Genomic DNA, 12,607 nt, shown 5'->3' on the forward strand with positions numbered 1-12,607 from the left:
CAAAAGGCTAGAGAACAAGCAAACTATCATGAAGAGAAAAGTGATGAAAAAGTTGAAAAAGAAGATAACGTATTTTTGTCATATCTAACTGCCAATGTTGAATTGAATGATGACATATGGGATTTAGATAGTAGTTGTAGTAACCACATAACCGGGAACAACAATTATTTTCTTGAAATAGATGAAACTATCAAACCACGAGTAAGAATGGGTGATAACAATCATGTTAATGCCGATAGTATTGGTCCCCTCATGGTTTCTACACTGGTTGGCAAAAAACAAATTCAAGATGTTATGTTTGTTCCTGCCTTGGCTCAAAATATGCTAAGTTTGGGCCAAAGGGGTACCGTGCTATCTTTGATGAAGGAGAATGTAAACTCTATGATAAGAAAAGTATGAAACTAGTTTTGTCTATTAAGATGACAGAAAACAAGATGTTTCCACTAGTGTTTTCAAAACTAGTATTCAATGCTTTTAGTGCGAGTAGTGATGAGTATATGTTATGGTATAGAAGATATGGACATTTGAATTTTGGTGGATTATCTTTATTGCAAAAATTGAATATGACTGTTGGTTTTCCCTCTTTGAAATATGATGGTAAAGTGTGTGAAGCTTGGTTTTCCCTCTTTAGAGTGCCATGTCATCTAAGTGTGGTGTTTGGTTAAGGGCGGTGATGATTCGCTTCCCCTCTATGAGAGAGATTCGCTCCCTCTAACGTGAATTGACACCAAAAGCGTTAAAGTCTTCCACATACCCCTTTAACCGGTTAGTAATTAATGTATGCCAGATAACTCTCTCTCTCTCTCTCTGTTTCTCTCTCTCTCTCTCTCTCTCTCTCTCTCTCTTCCTCCAAACACAACTCCCAACAGCTAAACGCTTTAGGAGGGATTCTAAAGTCATAGGAACCTTAAAAGGGCTACAAGGGTGGCACCATTGGATTATTTATGCTGATACATTTAGTCCATCGACAATGCCTATATTTCTTTTAGTGTAGATTGCTAATTGTGTTGAGATCAGAAGAGTTATAGTAGACTGTTGGAATCTTTTAAAATAGAGTATTTTTGAAAAAAAAATTAAACTGAAAATTCATTTTAAAATGGGTGTTTTTCAAAGTAGTGTAGAATGGCTTTTGGGAAGAGTAAAAGTTTAGTCTCACATGAAAAAGTAAGAAGAATAGAGAGGGTTTAATAAGTATCCCTCCGTACACACAAGCATGCACACTCACACAAACAAGGGAGAGAAACACAAATGCACAGATACACACAAAGCCCATATAGATCATTGGAGTATGAATCAAATAGCTATATCAGTTATAAATTAATATCTTCAACCCTAAACTGGCTTGTATTACTAAAAGATATATTGTGATATCCATTTGAATTTCGCTTCTCTTTGCAACAAGCACTAAGGACAATAAGCTTATCAGACAGTTACATTGTTTCCTTTACTAGAGAGAAGCAAACGTACCTTTGTTAGACAGAAACAAATGCACTAAGAGGGAATCAACGGCTCCCAGAGAGGATTGAATCTCCAATTGATGACGAGTATCCATGCGACTTGCCCATCGAAGAAGGATATGACATGGCAAAAGCATCAAAACCTTCATTGTGCCCCATTTCTAGAAAATTAACTGTGAAACTATTTGATGAAAGATCGGGTAGACGAATATCGCCATCTAGAAACTGCATGACTTGCCTCATGCTTGGCCTAGTGCCAGATACCGGATGCGAACAGAGCAATCCAAGCTTCAGCACCAACTCAAGTTCCTCCACTACGTAACCATTTCCCAAATTCGGATCACATGCCTCTAAATTATCCCTCGTCCCCAACATTCTGACACCCAATCAACAAGAACCGGTGCTTCGGGAGATGCCCGTGGACCTATTGGTCTCCTTCCACAAGCAACCTCGAGTATAAAGGCCCCAAAGGAATACACGTCGGTGCTTGTCGTTGCCTTGCCAGTTCTGCTCAACTCTGGTGCCATATAACCTAGAGTTCCGACGAGATGAGTGGTATGAGGATCAGTTCCATGGTCATACAATCTCGACAGACCAAAATCGCCCAATCTTCTGTTGAACTCATGATCTAGTAAAACATTGCTCGCTTTGACGTCTCTGTGGATGACAACCTGCTCCCATTCTTCATGCAAGTAATAAAGCCCGGAAGCTACTCCTTTGATGATTCGAAATCTTTGATCCCATGTTAGAACTGACTTGGGTTGATCATATAGTAATTTGTCAAGACTTCCATTAGGCATGAAATCATATACCAACAGGAGCTCTCCTTTAAGCCGGCAATAGCCGAGTAGCTGTACCAAGTTCCGGTACCGGAGCCTCCCAACGCTGACGATCTCTGCTACAAACTCCCTCATCCCTTGCCTTGATTCATGGGAGACTCTCTTCACTGCAACTTCAACTTTGGAGGAAGGTAACACACCTCTGTACACCCTACCGAAACCTCCGATGCCCAGAAGCTCTGTGTCTCTGAAGCCCTTGGTGGCTATGAATAGATTCTTGTATGAGAACCTTTGTGGCCCATATTCCAGCTCCCAATCCTCGAGTATCTCAGCGAATTTGATCTTGAACGCTGGTGATGATCACTAACATGAAAACTAACATAAAAATGGGCAAACCAATTGTCAATACTTTTGATTTCTTTTTGGGACCTCTCCGAGGGAGCTTAGGAAGACGTGATAGATCGAGTTCTTGAGCTTTTCCATTCATTTGAAAGCTCCATCCCAGAACATAATGTTGAGATAGAACTGTTCCCGTCGCTGAAGAAAAACCCAGATACATATCTTCTAACACAACCGATGAAAGATTAACCATAGAAGACAAGAGAGGGCGATTGGGTTTAGGTGTCCCGACAGGATATATTGTTACATGAAGTTTCATATCAATACCACTGTACTCTACCCAAACATGCATGGGTTCTCCGCTTATAAGGCTCAAATTTTTTATCCCCCCATTTTCATTTGCATAATAAGATGCATGAGCGGAGTTATTCGAATTTAAGCTGTTGATATCAATTCCCACATGGTTCTCGTCAATATCCCTAAATTCGGTGTTCTGGACAGTATCAAGCTCAACAGCAAGAACATGATTAGAAGGATTTCCATTGTTGGTATCATTGAAGAGGCCTAGAAATTGGCTAGGTAGAGCTGTGGAGAGCTCTCTTGAGGGGGCAATGACAAAGGACATTCCCTGGCCCCTTGAATAAGTATAAGGGGAGAAAATTGCAAAGACAAAAGTAGTAGAAAAGGAGTAAACAATACCGTTGGTAGAATTCCTGAATTGAAGGGGAATGGAGTGGAAGGCATGACCCTTGTGTTGCTGTGTACTGTTGGTTAGCTGCAAGAGGCCGTTGGGCGTGATTCCGGCCATGCCGTCTAAGCTCAGTTTGGCTTTGTGGAATCCATTGTAGGTGAAACCATCATCTTTGGAAGCTGCAAGTTTGATTAGAAGCAGAAGTAAAATCTTGGTAAACATGGCTCAGATCGAGGTAGAGAATTAAAAGGCCTTTGATCATAATATAGGGGAATGACCTACGAAAAGTTTATACTGTATTCTTTTTTAATAGAATCAAAGTATCTTCTTAGGCACGAGGACAACCTACCAAGACTCAAGAGCAGACTTTTCCACACTCCTTGGAAAGAAACTTAATCTCTGGTTGATGTTGACTTAATTTCTGAAATTTAATTCATTGAACTAGTTTTGATCAAATTTCTATATTCCGACAATTTAATTCAAAGATAGCATTACGATCAAGTCCTCAATGACGGCTTCGACACTGAACCTTGAACACTCCCTCATGATTAAGACTTGGGACAGAAATTTCGTTTATCTAGAAGCAAGGAGTGTGGACAGAAATTTCAATGAAATTTCGTTTAATTCATTGAAAAAAACCAAAACTGAAAGAACGAAAAGAGAGCGACATGCTTTGTTACTTCTCTTTCCATTTATTCTTGAAGGCAGATATTTTTCTCATTTATTGTAGTTAGATGGTTAGAAGAATTAGGATCCTGATAACTTAAATTTGATATATTTGACCCAATTTTGAAGAGGTTTCTCGACGCAATTCAACAACCAAGTTGCCATCCGAAGCAAAACTACCGGGAAATCCTCATGGGTCTGTCTCCTAGTAGAGTTGTAATACCCAGCCCTATCGTAAGGAAAACCCCATTTCCAAAATGGGTGTCTTTATCAAAAATTGGGAGTCAATTTTTTAAAAGTTTGAATGGAGTGCCATTATCAAAATTTAGATGTAGCCTTGTGGGGTGTTGTTATATAGACTTTTACAGTTTACTGATATTTTCTTAGTACAATTTCTAAGATTAGTTTTCTTATTTTGGAAATTGAGAAATTTGAGAGTGAAGGTGGTTTTGGGGAAAAAAAGTTTGAAAAGCTTTAATTCCACCTAAATAAGGAAGATTTAAGGCAAATCTTTTCGGGTATTTCATTAGGGTGAGGACACTTGAACGGTAAGATTGCGAGTCACAATTTCTTTTAGTGAGAAGTATTGCTGTTGGAGTTGGGAATTTATTTTGATAGAAGGGAAGGAGGAGAATTAGGAGGTCAGTTAATTAGGAATAGAGAACTGAATTTTCGTTCTTCCTATAAATATGGGACAAGTGTGCGTGTGAGATGGAGGAGGATTTTAGAAAATTCCTTAGTCGGTTTCACAATTAGAGCCAAATAAATAGAGAGCTTTGTTTGGAAAGTAGTACTAACGGCTGAGATTAAAATCAGATGGATGTGAAAGGTCATTAACAAGCCATTCTTTAGGATTTTTAGTATAAACAAATGGGTGGTTTAATTAGAAACCTAATTCAAAGCTATGAGTCCAACTCAATTAGAACTGCCATTTCAACAAGATTGCGTGAAGCGTGGGACTAGTAGAAAACGTCAGTTCATTCTTATCTTCTTTTAATTTGTTTTATCACAAGTATCAAGTTTAGCTAGAAGCTATTTGGTAGGAATGAAAGTGTGAAATGTGCCATGTTGCAAGACAGTTTTGAGGTTTTGGTTAAAGCGTTCTTTATTTGAGCTATCATATATAAAGGAATTCTTTATTTGGAATTAGCATATCTCCAAATAACATGCTATACAATAGAAAAGTAAGGGAGGATCTGGAAATTCCTTTTTTGGCATCAGGGTCTCGTTTTGGTTAGGAAACAAAAAGGGAGAAGCACTTATGGTCGGTGGATGTCTGCACATTAATTGAGAAGAGAGATTTGTTCCTAAGGTAACTTCAACTTGTATAAGAAATCAGTCCTTGTATTTTGCTGTTGGGATGGCATATTAGGGATAGTGTAGAAAGCCTTTGGAAGGGATGATCGATCCCTTGGCTTCATCTTCCATTGGAGTCATGTTTATTTTTGTAAATAAAGCTTTATTGGAAAGGGAGATGGAGGTAGTGAGATAGAGTTTTGGTGAGAACATCCCCTTGCTTTCCATATTGCCGATAGCAAGATTTAAGACCCGAGGGCAGCAACTATCCTTGTGAACTCGCCCTCATCTTTCACTATCGTAGGAGCTGATGCCATGAGATTGATTCAGGGAAAGTCATCACACTGCTTGCTTCAAGACAGCCCTAGACACTCATATTCGTGTGGACTTGGAGAGCTTAGATCGCGATTCAAGGTAATCGATCTTCATGACAAGTTCGCGGGAAAACATTCGACATAGAGGTACGTAATAACGTACTACTTTGGGTGAACCGTAACCCATTCTCTTTGATTACATATGTTATTGTTTGTGTACCTTCGATTTGTGCCTGTACAGTTTCAGTTATCGCTTGGGTCTAGCATGCTATTCTTATTATCCTATATACCATTTGATTTCAGTTCCGTTATGATATTGTTTTGAAATGGACTCTTTGGCTTTGTACTGATATTGATTACTTTGATTTTTGCCTTTGCCATGATATTATTGAGTTTACCTATAAAGTGAACTTTTGAAACCCTTATGGAACCCTTTTGCTGAGCTTTGACACTCATCCTTATGAACTCTTCGATACCATCAGTTTGGACTCATATGGCTTTTGTTTCTACCATTGCTTTGGTTATTCTAGTTTGTTACGAACCTTCGATATGACGCCAGAACCTTTGGAAAAATATCTGTTTTTGACTCTGGAATTTGGATCTGTTATCTGGACCTTTGGAACTATTTGTTATGGACTTTGGATTTACCTTCTGTTTCTGGACACTTTGGTGGAGGCTTGGGTTATTTCTAGACCCTGCCATATGGGGGTAATACAATTGGCAACTCTGGACTCACCGTGGGGGTAGTAAACTGGAACTTCTGGCCCGTCAGTGGGATCAATCGTTGGCCCTGTCGACTTGTATCTGGAATTTAGGGAACTAGTTCAGACATCGTGGGCGGTCGGTGTAAGCAATAACATGCTTTTTGGACCCGTCGGCAGTCGGGGTGAAAATAACTTGCTTTTTGGATTAAGCCGATGATCTCGAAGTGGAGTTTGCATTCTGAACTTTGAATTTGGAACACCCTTTGGCAATGACTATTGTTCTAATATTTTGGACACCATTTTTAGTTTTGGTTTCTGTTTTGATTCTAGCTTCGACTTCTGTTTTGATACTAGCTTTGATTACTGTTTAGTTTCAATTGTACCTCGATTAAGTATTGTGTTTTGACATACTCTTTTGATTATCATTATACCCACTCTTTCTGTTTGCGACTTCAGTATTCAGTTCTGACAGTTTGACCCTGATTGAGCCTTGGCATGCTTAGACCTACACTTAGAGTAGTGCTTTATTATGTACTGAGCTTTTCAGCTGACTGTGGTTTATAACATTTTCAGATTTAGATCCTCGTGAGGCGAACGAGGAAGTCGAGGCTTAACCTTGGAGATCTTTTAGTTTGATTTGGTCAGTCAGACAGTGAGTATTATGTGAACCTTGTAAAAGACGTTGCTAAATTTCTTTAAGTTTAGCTTATTTTATGCTTGGATCTGATATTATTCTGTTAGCCTTGTATACTTGTAGAGCTTGCTTTGCAGGTATACGGCGTTGTCATGTCCTACGCCCAGGGTGGGGTTTGGGGCGTGACAAGAGTTCTTGAAAAGTAGAAAATATTGAGAAATCCTAACACATCTCTTGCACTTTAAAAACCCTAGCAACCATTTTTCAAAGTATTGAACTCTCACCTACTCTAATTTTGATATTCATTGTGAGATTTACTTTTATTAAATCCTCTCTAGTGTGCATTACTTTCAATCTTTCAAGAGAGTTTCTTTAGGGTTGTTGTTGTCGAGTGACAAGCAAGAGTGATTATTGAGCTATTACATTTGTATATGCCTATTGAAGAGGCTTGAGAGCATTTACATTCTTTCCACCATTGTAAGAGAAGGGTTGCGACCCTTGGTGAGTTTAAAGACTCGGAGTTTAAAGACTAGGTGAGTTTAAAGACTCGGTTTTGTAAGGAGCCTTGAAGTCGGGCGTTGTGTGGCCTTCGAATAGTGGATAACCTTGAGTGCGACCTCAAGAAGAGTGGAATAGGTCTCTTTTGTAGACCAAACCACTATAAATTGTGGTGTTATTGTGGTGTGCCTTCTACTCTCTCTTGTCTTACATTCTTGCAATCCCATGGTAACACTCTAACTCTATTTGCATTATAAATACTTGCTTAGATAAGTGTTTCATTATTTACTAAGAACAAGGGATTTAAAACGAGGGTTTCTAAAGTCACCTAACAAGTGTTTGTCAAAAGGTCTAAGAGAAGATATTCATTTAAACTTTTGAAAACTAATCTTGTAAAAGTTTTTAAAAGGATAAATTTTTTTATAAGACAACCAATTCACCCCCCTCTTGGTTGCCCAACTGGGATTTCATTTGGTATCAGAGCGTCGGCTCTTCTAATAGAAATTTGAATTTTTCAACAAATCCCAATTAGCATTCTTGATCTTTGTTTTTCAAATTTTTACAAGAGTTAAGATCATGGCAACCCCTATGGACTTTGAGTGTGGTCTATCTTGTGTAGTTTCTCCCATCTTTGATGGAAAGAACTATGGTTCTTGGAAGACTAGAATGACCTTCTTTTTATAGTCCATAGATTTCGATATTATGGATATACTTGATGAAGCCTTCACCTTTCCAAAATGCAATAAGCTTAGTTTAAAATTTTTACTTTAAATTCAAAAGCTATGATTGCATTGTGTTGTGGCATGACAAACGATATTTTTGAAAATATTTCATCATGCAAAAATGCAAAGGAGATATGGACTACATTAGAAAATATATATGAGAACAATGTTTGTCTTAGTGCATCTATAGATGAAAATGTTATCCTAAGACAAAATACTATTTCACAATCTTCTTTTGCAAAAGAAAATCAATTTGAAAATCCAATTTCCGATTTACAAAAGAAAATTGAAAATTTGAAATTGGATCTTTGTGAAAGCATTGCAAGTAATGAAAAGTTAAGTCAAATACGTGAAGTTTTGTTAAAAAAAAACCATGACTTAATCAACAGATGCAATGTTTTGGAAAATAAAAATGTTGAGCTCATTGAAAATTTTGATCATTTGAAATTTGAAAAGATAGAGTTGACATGTTTGTATGCCTAAACTTTCTTGTTGTTCATCTTGTCCATCTACCTACTCTCATGATAGTTGTGATTATTGTGGTAGACCAGGACATCATAAATCTAGATGTAGATTTAGATTTATGAAATCTTGTAAGTTTGTATGGATTATTAGAAAAGATGATTTATATAGAACAAACTTGCATGTGAATGGACCCAAGTTGGTTTGGGTTCCAAAATCCCCTACTTGATCAATTTTATGAATCTAGTAATTAGGGTATGTGCTTTAATGTAATATCATTTGAAATTTAATTGATTGAGTATACAATATGTTTGTTCCTTGCTTGAATGCCATGTATCCATGCTTTGTACTTAAATGGTTATCTTTTTAAAAATCCAAAGTCTTTATGCATGAAACTTGAATCTTGTAAGACTTCGACTTGTTTGCACTTAAATGTCACATCTATTGGAAAAGGTTCCCTAGACATTCCTTGTTGATGTCTAGTTCATATATACTTGAGCCTCAATGTATAAATCATTTCATACTATGATTGCTAGATAGCTTACAATTATTGAAAATCATCCTATCTAGCCATTTGAGCTTTACTTGTCAAATCCTTTGGAAAATTGATTTCTAGATACATAAGCACACATCTTAAACTATATTTGTGTATCTAGTTTATTTGAACTTAATTGCCATATCCTTAGTGTTTCTTGTTGGGTGCTAGATGTCACACTTAATCCCATTGCATCTAGTCACATATGTGCTTTATGATCACATCTTTTTTTATTTGAAACAAACTATAGATACCATAGGCTTATCTTGTTAGATTAGTTTGTATCTATATATATTTTGGCTAAGTGCTCACATTATAGGTTAGATCCTCTTGCACTTAGTAGTCATCCACACTAGATTGCCACACTTGTACTCAATGTGAAAGCCATGTTGTGCTTCATGATTATCAACCCTTCATTGCCCATGAGTTCATGATAAACTCATAAGGTCATATCTTTCATCCTTGAACTCTTATTTGGACATATTTGGCATTTGCTAGATTATTAGATTATTTGGTACTTAAATTGTCTTATGTATCTCCTCTAGCAAATCAATGGATCTTAATGCAATGTCTAGGAATATGATCACCTCTTAGACATTTCTTTCATGCCCTACGTGAGAAAACAAGTCCATCTCATTGCACCTAGTTGTCCTTCACATCTCACTCACAAGTCCTTCCTATTATATACTTAAAAAGTTTTTACTATATGTAATATGGAGTCTTTGTTGAGTTATGTTGGTGTATTCCTTATGCTTAAATGAGACATCCTCTCATGACTAGTGTGATCCTTGATACTTAAATATCATTTGTGTTTAGTCATGAAAATTCATCTTTGGAATACATGTGTCCAAGGTATTTTCACTTGATAGGTTTATCCTAAGTGTCCTTGGATTCCTTCCCTACATTCTCATAGAACATCTCTTTTGGAAAAAAATGGAAATGAATCTAGATTCCATGTTTGAAACTCATTTGAGTTTGATTTGAATATTCTTTTAATCTAGTATTATTTTTGGGCAAATTTAACCTTGGTGGTTGATACCCTATACCTTGTGTTGGGAACATGTGTCTCCCACACATTTTGGTTTTCCTATGGGCTTATGCACTATGGTGCTTAATGCCTTGTCATTCGATTTGTGGTTGTAGATGTATGTTGATGTTTGGACCATGTATACTATGTGTCATATTCTTGTGTCCAAACATTGTTGACTATCCATGGATGCTTTGATATGCATCATCTCTCACCCTCATTTGCCACGGAAGTCTCTTAGACATAGTACCCTAGTGTCCATTCCTTCTTATGTCTAAGCTTTATAGATTTAAGCTTATTTGATAAATCTTTATAATCTATAGTTATAGCCCTTGGTTGCTTATTATCTACATGATAAGATGTCCAAACCTTAGACATTTTCTAAACAAACAAGATTGGGTCAAAACACAAGATTTATGAATTTCCAAATCCATAGTTAACATCATAAGAAATTCGTAAGTAGTTTCATTACCCTAAGGTGACTCTCATCCTTGAGAAACTCTTGAATATCCTTGGCTTTTGATATATTCCCTTAGAACTTAAAATCTCACAACATTTAAGGAAAAATGATATTACTTCAATATGAGAAATCCATATGAGTTATCTTTTTCTCTCGTTGAACTAATCATGTCTATGATCCTCAATATGATCATTCATCTATGACATGTATCTCACTTGTTTTACAATAAGTCTAAGAAGAACATAAAACACTCAAACAAGTGAAAATTAATTTAAAGATGTGAAATGCCGACAAAACCTTGTTTATCAAAAGAAAGAAAAATGATATTTTGATTCAGGTCGGGTTGCCCGATACCCCAATCTGACCCGACCCGACTTGATTTTCAATCGGGTTATAAATTCCCAACCCACAACCCAACCCAAGAAAATCAACCCAACCCGCGCAAAAATCGGTTTGAACCAAACCCGAGTTGCACCCCTACTTTTTCAAGAGTGAAGTGCCAGCTCATAGTATAATTTGTCTTCTTCATTTAATTGAGGTTAATATGGGGTGGCACTTCTCCCCAATAAAATAGGGGCTGCAAAATTACCTACAAACTCCCTATACAGATTATTTCAACTCTGTTGAGTCTCCTTAACTCAGCCATTTCACTTTTGGTGAAGGGTTGAGACTAGTCTCACTAAAAATCATGTTTCTAATCTCATCCCTTCACGAAAAAAGTGAAATGGCGAGAAACGAGCTCCTAATTAAGACATTGATAAGTGAAGAACTTGTTTGATTTTTATCATTACCTTTTTAAATTTTAAAGTGTATTTTTTTTGGGTAGTTTTTATTTTCTTTTTATTTTGAGAGATGCAGTGAGGACAAATATGTATTTTGTGTCAATGGGCTTTTGGTCTTTTACTGGCTTAGCTTGCACATGTGTGAGCCACACATGTTTGCTCCATCTTTTCCCATACCCACCTATTTCAAATTGAAACTTCACTTGGAACTCAAAACCCACTACTTCCCTAGGATTAAAGACTCCACTTTCCCATAGCCCCAACCACTTACCAAAAGCAATTACCTCTCTACTTTCCTTTGGCGAAGCCTAATCTCATTAACTCCATTTTGTAGAGATTCTCCACTATCTAGCAAGAGACCTCCATTGAAGCTCCATCAAAGCTCTTGTGTGCAAGATAGTATTTGAAGCAAGGCAAACTTGTCCCATATTTTCTCTTTGTTTTGATGCTTTATTCTCTCTTTTTGTTCTTGTCTTGTATCGTTGTTCTTCTCTCATATATTGGAATATATCTTGTTGGTGATTGCTCTTCTTCAACTTTGGTTGTTGATCTTGGGCTAGTGTAAACCTCGATTTCACTAATTGAGAAGCGGATATACCGGTGTTGTGAAATCTGTCTTTCTTTATAAGGTATCAGAGCCACAAGGGTGGAAGTTGGTGCTTGTCAAAATTTCCTTGGTGAAGAAGAAGTTCAATCGGTGCTTTGAAGATGGATACGAGTGGAAGGAATAGTGGACTCAGTATTGAGCTACTACATCAATCAAACTACAAGATATGGAGAACATGTATGGAGTCTTATCCTGTGGGAGAAGATTTATGAGTGATTGTTTGTGGTAATGCCATTTAGCTCCGGAAGATACATAAGAAAACGCCAACGTATTGAAGACATGGAGGATGATAAATGCTAAGGCTGAATTTATATACAAGATGTCTATTTCACATGACTTGTTTGATAACATCATTGGGTGTAAATTGGCGAGAAAGATTTGGACTACCCTTGATTGATTGTTCAACAAGAAGAATATGGCTCGTCTACAAATGTTGGAAAATGATTTGGCAAATACTGCACGAGGCAATATCTTTATTTCTCAATTCTTTTTGAAGATCAAGAATCTTTATTCGGAGATTTCTTTATTGGATCTGCAAGAGCTTATTTTGGACGAACGAATGAAGCAGCATATTATTCGTGGGTTGAAAAGAGAATACATTCCTTATGATGTTACGTTGATTCAAGGATGGGAT

At 37.0% G+C, this 12,607-nt stretch overlaps 1 long non-coding RNA gene and 1 pseudogene across 1 annotated transcript; one reads left to right on the forward strand and one right to left on the reverse strand.

The window, feature by feature from the left end:
• Positions 1–1,269: 1,269 nt before the first annotated feature.
• Positions 1,270–3,599, reverse strand: LOC143880085 (L-type lectin-domain containing receptor kinase IV.1 pseudogene; annotated as a pseudogene).
• A 1,253-nt stretch (positions 3,600–4,852) lies between these two features.
• LOC143880089 (uncharacterized) lies at positions 4,853–6,960 on the forward strand. Its single transcript, XR_013251497.1, has 2 exons — positions 4,853–5,689; positions 6,820–6,960. It is a non-coding gene; the product is annotated as an uncharacterized LOC143880089 (long non-coding RNA).
• Positions 6,961–12,607: the final 5,647 nt, after the last annotated feature.

The sequence above is a fragment of the Tasmannia lanceolata genome, unplaced genomic scaffold (genome assembly GCF_043159265.1).
Source record: "Tasmannia lanceolata isolate RefF3 unplaced genomic scaffold, GAP_Taslan_0.1 ptg000006l, whole genome shotgun sequence".
Taxonomy (NCBI): domain Eukaryota; kingdom Viridiplantae; phylum Streptophyta; class Magnoliopsida; order Canellales; family Winteraceae; genus Tasmannia; species Tasmannia lanceolata.